We start from the raw sequence: 9,708 nt of genomic DNA, 5'->3' as shown, positions 1-9,708 counted from the left end.
AGCTTGATTATGTAGATTATATAAACAACATGACCACATGTGATAATTCAAACCACTCTATTGATATTAATAAAATGTTTTTTTACTTTCCTTCCCCTTTAATCAAAATTTTAACACCGCTAACTCGGAAAAAATGGTTTCTAAGTAACCGTTTGCTGGTATCACAATAACACCTCTTTTGTATATGAAACTAACAAAGCATGCGTTTTCATTCAAACAAGGAAATTAAAAAGAAATTGTAAATCATTGTACATCTCCTTGTATATTTATACATTTATGTCATAAAGGTTTAATGCTCAAATAGTCAATGTGACGCTTTATGTAAAATCATTCAAGAAGGATACAGCTGATACTTGCTAATAGAGCATACGTGTGATATTCGATGGTATTGCAGTAAACTTTTATTTGGTTGATGTTTTTAATTTTTTTCACAAAGTCTGAAGTTTGCCTTTTATGAAGTTGAAACAACATGTAGATCTAAGAGCACATGTACAGACCAGACACTCATAAACAAAAGGAAATTACTTCAATTTGAAACACAGCACAGTAACATTTATTTTCATGTGTATCTCGATATACACCTTCATTTGATTCTGCGATGCTTTGTATCGCTTCATTTAAACAAATTTATAGATATTCATTCTAATTAACATTATGTCGAATATCTTTTTTAATTTGAGTTTATTTCATCTGTAACGGGATGGGAGAAATAATGACGGAGCAGACCGGGTTTCGAACCCGGGCCCCCTGAATCTCTAGTCAGGTGCTCTACCAACTGAGCTATCTGGCGCCGGTATTCGAACCGGTCTGACCGTCACATTCCTCCCCCCTTAAATGATCTTCGTCCCCGAAGATCACCCCAGGCTCTTCCCCTGGCAGGAGTTCACCTGTCAGTTCCAGGGGTTGGTCACGGCACCAAATGTAACGGGATGGGAGAAATAATGACGGAGCAGACCGGGTTTCGAACCCGGGCCCCCTGAATCTCTAGTCAGGTGCTCTACCAACTGAGCTATCTGGCGCCGGTATTCGAACCGGTCTGACCGTCACACATCAAATGAAATTTAATATTTTAAATTTGCAAAAATAGTGAGCATTCCAGTTGCTGACAATTGAACACTTTCAAATTTGAACACAAGACAACGCCCATGGTATTTTTGATTCATTTAATACAGATTGGATTCCTCTTTGTAAACCATTCGACGTTTGACAGTTAAATGATCAGGAATTAGTATTTTCTGCCCCCTTCCCAAAAAATAAATTTAAACCCCAAAACATTGATGTCTCATTTAATATTAAAATATGAAACGTCATCAATTTGATACTGACAAAAATAGCAACAGGCATTCTAACATCTTTTTTAAAGCTGACAGGTTGCTTTAATTTGTCGTGATGCGTTATTTTATTATATTATTTCATTGAAACAACTTCTCTGGTGATTAAAGGGATAGTTGATAGAAGTAATATTAACTTTACCTTGAAATTGTCCCAAATTTGAGCTCAAATAAATTAGAATTAAGGCGAGTCAAGGGATGCAATTATTAAACATCGGAAAAGACATTGGACATTTGACAACAAACATATTTAGAGTTGTGTTTCTTATTTGAAAATTTTATGCAGCACTTGCCTTCTATAACCCTCCTTTTGTTGTATACTTAAATACGCGAAACAATGCAGGCAGTTATGGTCAGACTTATTGCTTCTAGTTTAAACTCGCAACAATATGTAAGTAAATCAGCGCTGTACAGGGTATGGCAAAGAAAACAAATGATCTTCATTTCCGAGCGAGTTCTGCAAACGCAATACAAGAATCCGAGTTAGCAGATGTTTTAATAGTGCGCATAAATACAGCTATCGAACGTAGCAATAAACCGCGCCTTATTAATTATTTGAAAACCAAAATCGATATGTGGTTTTTTTTTAAATTGAAATATTTAATATTTTTTTTTTAAATTATGATTTAAATACCCTGTGGTTTGTTTTGTTTTAGAGTACTTTTAGAAAATGTAAAATAAGTATGATGTTGTTTTATACTTTCTTGTTAGAGTATAAATGATAATAATTTGCATTTATTTCTCTGATTATAATTGAATCTCTTGTATAACAATGTCGAGATCAAAGGGATTCGTGTTTTGACAAATGAAGATATTGAATAGTCAAAAAGCATCTTTAAAATTTTTGTATTATAAGAGGTCATAATTGTATCATTTTTTGTTAGAAGATTTTCAAAATCACTTTACCATATTTTCGTATTTATTTTCATTTCCCACCTCTTGAATGGTTCAAACTTTAAATATGTCCCATGTAAAGAATCGTTTGGCGCTAAATTTCGACACAATCAGTTTAAACGTACATTATAGCATTAATGAAGGTAATTTTCAATTTGATATTGCAAACAGTCACAGATCAATATGTGATTAAAAACATATATTTACCACAAAAGTTAACAAGTGAAAAGCTGTCAATGTGACAGCAAACCGGCTTTCCTTTTATGTAAACTGTATGATAATCCATAATTTAAATATCAACCCCGAATTGATAAACAATATCTATCCAGAGAAATAAGTTACTCTATATGCAATATTCCTCTGAGATAATGACCAAGTTCAACAGCTGGTATTTTTTTTTTATAAATTATCAAAAATCAAAATCCAAGTAATATCCACATTTCTGACGTGCGTCCAATTGATCTGCATAACATCCACTTCCTACCTTGAAAACTGTAGGTGGAGTTATCAGTTCAATAGTGGTACCCTTTTAGCAGATGCCCGCCCAACTGCACGCCATTTTCACCATTTCAATAACCGGATTTTTCTTTTGGAAAACTCGGTTAAAAATAATATAAAATTCTGGGATAAATTTTTGGAACACATTGATGATTTTGTTTATTTTATTTTCAGTTTAACGCTCGTACCTACGTCATTTATAATCATAATGAAAATAAAAAATGGCAAAAACAAACTGTCATCTATACTCTAATCTAATCTAATCTAAACTATAATCTAACAACATTCAAATTACATTATAAGATTGAGTTAAAGCTGCATTAAAGTTCACAGAACGTTTTCGAAACTCATTTCGACTAAAACCATTCCAGACTGGCGTAATCTTTTACAGCATTCTGAAACATTTAATCATATATTGTTGTGCGGTCCTTAATGAAGCAGCTGAAAAACATCATAATATAGATTATGAAACTTTTTTCTAACTTTCCTACATGAGTAATAGATCGATTTAAATAGTAGTCACTCAAAAAGAATTTAAATTCTTTTTTGAGACGAGAATTGCATAATACAGTATATAGTCCTTTTTTACATAACCCCAAAAATTAAGACAATTCACTAATCCTAAAAAATATAATCTTATATTCATTTAGGAATTCTTATTCGATATAAAGGCTCAAATAAAGAAAGGTACAATTGCTGCTTAAAGATCTAAGTCTAACTACCATTCTATATTTTTAGAATATTTGACATTAATGCCATTATTATTACTAAAACATGTTTCAAATTCCTATTTACTTATTTAATTACATGGATTCTTAAAGAAAAAAGGTAAAACATGCCATACTCACACAGTTACAAATATTATAATATGCAAAATTTCAATGATTATGAAATTATGCATCAACATACTGCATTTAAGTGACATACAGCGCATCAGAATACGTTATTGTCAATAACTATTGATAAAACTAAAATACAAATCTCTGCTACATGTAATGGTGGGTTTTTTTTTAACAAATTGTCGTTGTAACGTTAAAATATATCAAACGTCAAAGACGCTGATCTTATATCTTCCGCATACTCTGTAATGAAAAAAGAATGAATTTTTTTTAGATAATTGTTGTTAAATTGCTTTTCAATTAAAATTTTCTAAGAATGTATTAATATACCTGTTTCCTTGAAGAACTTAATTTCATTTGTGACAAATAACAGCTTGTGCTTCAGAAGCTGAAACTAGAAAGTTGCCAAACCCATTAAGATGTTTATTGTTTTAAATACTTCAGTAAAGGACAAATAACTTTGCCGCAAACTTACTGAAATCAATAGAATGCTTGAATTTAATTGGTCCAGAGATCGGTCCACAAATGCCGCACCACCCAGCACAAGTAAATGAAATCTGTCCATAAACGGAACGATGGAAATTTTTCATAGCCGCCTTATAACCATGTTTTAATCCAAAATCAACCTGAAATTATGATTAAGTAACAGATTAACATGGATGGCTAAGAAATACGTATTCCATCCATCATTTGTTTGTGGTGTTGCGTAAATTATACTATGGTTTGGAGTACAGGACTCTTTGTTTACGGAGGCTTGATGGTCAATATACCATTAGATATATAAAAAAAAACTCTCAGATACAATTTGTTTACTTATACACTACTATTTAGTAAAGAAAAATCCTTTAATTTTACATTTTTAAATTTTATTTTCCTATATTTTTATATACAGTAAAACACAGTGATAGAGAACACGCTTATTATGAACTGACGCCTACAGCGAAGTGATTTTCATTTTCTGTTACTTTATTACACGTTTTACTCTTGAAGGATATCTCGAAATACGCTTATAACTAAGTAATATCGCCCGTCCCCAGCACTTCGATATAAGCGTGTTTTACTGTAGAGCTCTTTTTCTAAAGGAGATCAATACAGTCTAAAAATGGCCACGACCATCGAGTCCTCTCACGAGACGAAACAGTTAAGTTATGAATGGAATATCTGTTTTAACTTATGATTTAGCTGAAAATTGTTCGTTTAATGTGATGGTAATTTCAATTGATCCTGCGAAAAAATTGTTTAAATGCACAAAATAAATATCCTATCAAACGCTCAAGTTTTGACGTAACCACCCAAGCATCATTTTCAGACAACACAGCAAAGTCTGTCTCGTGTACCGTCCACTCCTAATCATTAGATCATCTTAAGACATGCGGTCAGAGTAATATGATGGAATATCTAATGCTTGGAGATTTAGATTTACTGTTGGATATTGCACTTTTAAAAGTGTTAGGCAATAAATAAAATAACATACAGCTTATTCAGATTGCAGACAAGATCAAAAAGATTACATTAAACAACGGTGGTGTTTTATTCTAGCGAACACAATTTTAGTCTTGATTTCGAACATTCAACTCTGCACTTGAATATATGTGTTGGACAAACCTTAGCTTAATAACGTAAAACTGAATTGGTCAAAACCACTCTTAATTTGGAAAAACCGTTGATGACGGTATGAAGAACACTACATGCGACGAATGGCAGAAATCACAGAACACAAGCCACTAGGTTATCCTTAAGCTTGCAGTGTTCATTGTAGAAGTTGTGAACCATTGACTTTCACGATTCATCGTGGAATTCGGGAAGTTAAACGGGGTTTTACCTTCGAAATGTTTGTATTATTATAAGTATTCTACGTACGAGGCATGCGTGAGCAGGGAAACACTTTTATGAATGAGAAGGTCGACCATTTCCTTAGAGTCAGAAAGACGCTATGTACTCAGATGAAACAGATGCCATCAAAGGTTAGTGTTTGTTTTAGTCGATTTCATTATGCACGTGCAATGAATGAGGGGGAAAAACCTCTGTAAGAACAAATATATGTTTTGGCTTCCTCCTTTTAGATTTAGAAATGCATGAATCCAGCTTTTCTTTTTTGAATACCTTGTTCGACAGCTGTTTATTCCCCTATCATATTTTGAGAAAACCTATTCTTGTTGACTGTTTTTAAAGTTAATGACTGACTATGTAAAAAATCATCCATGTAAATATATTTGTACTATTATAATGCACACTCAATATTTTCCTTTCCTTCTAGACTACAGATCAGAATTCGTCAAGCAGATCACAATAATAAGAAAGAGGAGAAACAGCTGTCGGCATCTGTCATCTGTCAGTCAATGGGTTTTCTACAAGTGAATCTCTACTCCATTGTGGCTTTTTAAGAATTTTAAGCTCATTCGCCTGCTATTATTTTCATGGTGTGCAGTTATACCATATGGGATAAATATATAATTCCATATAAGATAACAGCTCTTTGTCTGTTTAATGATTTGTCTACACATGCCTTTAACGTAACGGTAATGGAGGCATCATAGGTTAAACTAACAATACTGACTACAATAGTGAACATGTGTTTAAGAAATAATTCAATGAAGCAGAAAATAGCAACATTTCACCTCATCCCAATTCAAAATATAACAGAACCGAATCAATTGAATATTTTTTATTCGTTTTATCTACATTTTTTATCAACTGTTTCTGGATTTTGATTTTAGTGAACTCTCCTATGCAGTTACTCTGGAAAAACGAAAGTGAAACAGTATATGGACCTAAGCACAAATCTTCATCGCTGACAAGACTTAGTACGTGAAAATAATGGATACTCTCGATGTAATGTATTCAGAAGCATTTTTTTACAAGGTCATTTATTTTAAATACCTTGTCAATAGTCAGATTTTAAATAGTACAATTAGTTTAGAATAGACATTTGTTTGTAGTCGTATGTATTCCTGCGCCATAGTTCAATAAGACTGGTTAGCTGACATTGATTACCAAAGCGACATACGGTATTTGCAGCAGTAGCGTGTGGAATCAAGGCCAGACTAATAGTATCCAATCTAAATATAGAACCAGTACTTCCGTAGACTATACTTATTATTAGTCTGTTAAAAAATGCATGGAAACAAGTTTCCGTAAATATTTCGCTTTCAGATACATAATGAGTTTGATGGTGTTAATTCTATCGGAAACCTCGCTTGAAAGTATACATTTCGGCCAATATAGCGATGCGTTGAGTGACGACACTATTTGATGTAGCTGTAAAACAAGTCGAATCACGAGTCGAGTTTATGAAAGAAGCATTTTATTTGGCTGATCTGGTACCCGCCCACTTTTACGAGGTATGGATATCTTATTTGTGCCGTTTAAATCTGTCTGTATCAGGACTGCAAAAACTAAATTAAGTTAACCAGGAATTCTCTCAATTATCGCCTCTTGTTTTTTATGGTGTAAACAAAACAAAACTGTTGTCTGTAGATATTTGGAACAGGTTCCCAATTTCAATTTTCAGTATAGTACTTCATCGATAAATGCAAGCATTTTTAACGCATCATTCTAATTCGAGGCAGTATATATTTCGTTTAGCTTATTCAATAGAATTCAGCACAGATATTGACAATAAATATTACAGATTATGCATTTAGTTGAACTTCAATCGATCAATGGCACACTTACTGTAGATTGACAAATAATCACGATGGTTTTTATTTCACTATGCTCGCGATTTATCATTTCCCCACGAAATTAAACCCATCAAGAATACTATCATTGGTTTTCAAAAATGTTTCAATGCTTATACTTTATTCATTGCGCTTTTTCTTGCAGCGTGAAATTAAAACTATCTCGATTGGTACTTTTTTAAAAAACGTGAAATTTTATCATCGTGGAATTAAAACAACTTACAGAGCTTTTACACGTGTGCATGTGCCTTTAAACGTACACAAAACTTGCAATTTACGGCGCAAACTTGTTCAATTTTGAGCTGCTCTGTGATATTCGTTCTTTTATAACTCATTCTGTCTGTAAGAACATTAATTTACCCCAATATTCACCAAACAATATTTACTATTATTATACTTTCATGTCAAATACTGAAATCTGATTGGTTAAGACGCAGTTGGTAATCCGTTCTATTACCCTCAGCGTTAGCAACACACTTGGCAATGGGTAACACAACGAATTGTTACATGCGCGTAAATTATGCGCGTACGGTTCGCCGTAGAATTCACTTTATTTCTGTATAAAAGCAGTAAAATTTTCTGTAAAATTAAGACATTCAGTATAATAAAATAAATAGTGCCTGTTTGGGAGGGTGACTGTTGAAATTGACACCCCTCAAAAACCATAGTCAACCTCCGCTTCGCGTCGGTTGACAATGGTTTTCTCGGGGTGTCAATTTCAACAGTTACCCTCCCAAACAGGCACTATTTATATACTGATGTTGACGCTTTACTTGCCGCTGACTTTTAAACACCCTAACCGACCTCGGATTGTAAAATTCTCGTCCAGATCGAATCGCAATTTTACACAATTATACATGTACATGTATATATAACAAAGCACACTTTTTTATTTACGGAGCAGGTGACGATATTTCAGAGATTTTCTTTTCAGATTTCTTGTATGTAAATAACTTAAAACATATGCTAAGAAACGTTTGATGGATTTCACGGCGTGTCAACCCTAATTTTACCCTTGATCGACATTTTGCAGCAAGCTTTTTGTGAGGAAAACATTAGTACTATTACAGTCTGCTCAACTAACGCGTTATTCCACATACCGTACATTGTGAACGGTAACGTAAAATTTATTTGTTCACCAAACAGTTTCTGACGAATCTCTTTCACAATAAACTTAATAACGTTATTCGATAAGTGAATAACAATTTGTGTTATTTGAAACTATATGCACCCGTCCCTGCTTTTAGAGAATTTGTTTTTTCTTTGGAAAAATACTCTCCAACTTACATACATTATTTCACCTCGTTTGGTAAAACAAGTATAAAATAACACAATACAGATACCATCAATATAAGAACACATGACTGATATGATATTCACCAAAGGCCCAAAAAGTGATATCGTTTGAGATTGCAAAAGTTCAAATCGTCAATTTTAACACTCAAACCTTTTTTTTGCATGTGTAAGCTATGTTAGTTTAATAGGCTTTAACGCATGGAAAACATATAGCCATAGCTAATGAAACTATACATTCGTCAAGAACTGTTTGACAACGTTACATGTAAAATAGTTTGTGTGGTATAGTCTTTTTAAAAATTCATATATTGATGCAGCTAAGAAAATATTACAAAAAGTATTTTTAACATTCAATCATACTGTAGGATCAACAATCAGTCCAGTCCCTCTGGTATCAATGGTGGCGGTCCCAAAGTGAGGACAAGGGTCCCTGGTGTGTTCCCCATTACAATCATGAGCATATCCATACTGAATTGGTACTGATCCGGTCAGCGATGTGAACGTATAATCAGTTCCATTTACCACCATGCTCTGTAAACATACATATTGCTTTTGGGACGTACTTTCAGACAATACGAACTTATAATTTACAACCATAATTCAATCTGTGGTTATACATAAACTAAAGCATGTTAAACATAACTATCACCTCTATATCTATTTTCACTTTTACAAACTCGGTCGTTTTCAATGGAGGTTGAATAGATGATTGGCACTGTCGATGATGTTTTATCCAATTTTTGATCCGTCATGGAAAATAAAGCTGTTAGTGTATTTTAAAGTTATAAAAGGTGAAGGTTCAGTCGCTAGGTTGTGACAGTAGATTTTCGTTCTCCTTCGATTTGTAACAGTTGGATAGACCCAGTATTCTCCGTCCCCGAACACGTTGAGAGGTTGAGGCACGACTCTGGAACTGCAAGGAAAAGAAATTAAAACCTTGAAGTTGAACTTTGTCTTTCAAAAACTTTATTTTAAAAAGAAATCATAATTGAACACCTTTTACATGTAAAACTGTATGAGAACATTGACATTTGAGTCAATGTGTTTTATACTTTGATTTATCATTATTACATAGCGATTTTGAACTTAATTTTAGTCGCCAAAACGATTTATAATGTTAACCATTCCTTAGTTAGCTTACCCCATCGATTTCCTCTGTCTTCCAATACC

At 33.2% G+C, this 9,708-nt stretch overlaps 1 long non-coding RNA gene across 1 annotated transcript; it reads right to left on the bottom strand.

Annotated features, from left to right (window-relative positions):
• Positions 1–2,873: 2,873 nt before the first annotated feature.
• Positions 2,874–9,408, bottom strand: LOC105346486 (uncharacterized). Its single transcript, XR_010712695.1, has 5 exons — positions 9,188–9,408; positions 8,899–9,069; positions 4,038–4,188; positions 3,893–3,956; positions 2,874–3,805 (listed from the first exon to the last, which is right to left on the bottom strand). It is a non-coding gene; the product is annotated as an uncharacterized lncRNA (long non-coding RNA).
• Between the last annotated feature and the right edge of the window lie 300 nt (positions 9,409–9,708).

The sequence above is a fragment of the Magallana gigas genome, chromosome 4, assembly GCF_963853765.1.
Source record: "Magallana gigas chromosome 4, xbMagGiga1.1, whole genome shotgun sequence".
In the NCBI taxonomy this organism is placed as follows: Eukaryota; Metazoa; Mollusca; class Bivalvia; order Ostreida; family Ostreidae; genus Magallana; species Magallana gigas.
The sequence above is the reverse complement of the archived record's forward strand: the minus strand, read 5'-3'. Positions and strand labels throughout refer to the sequence as shown.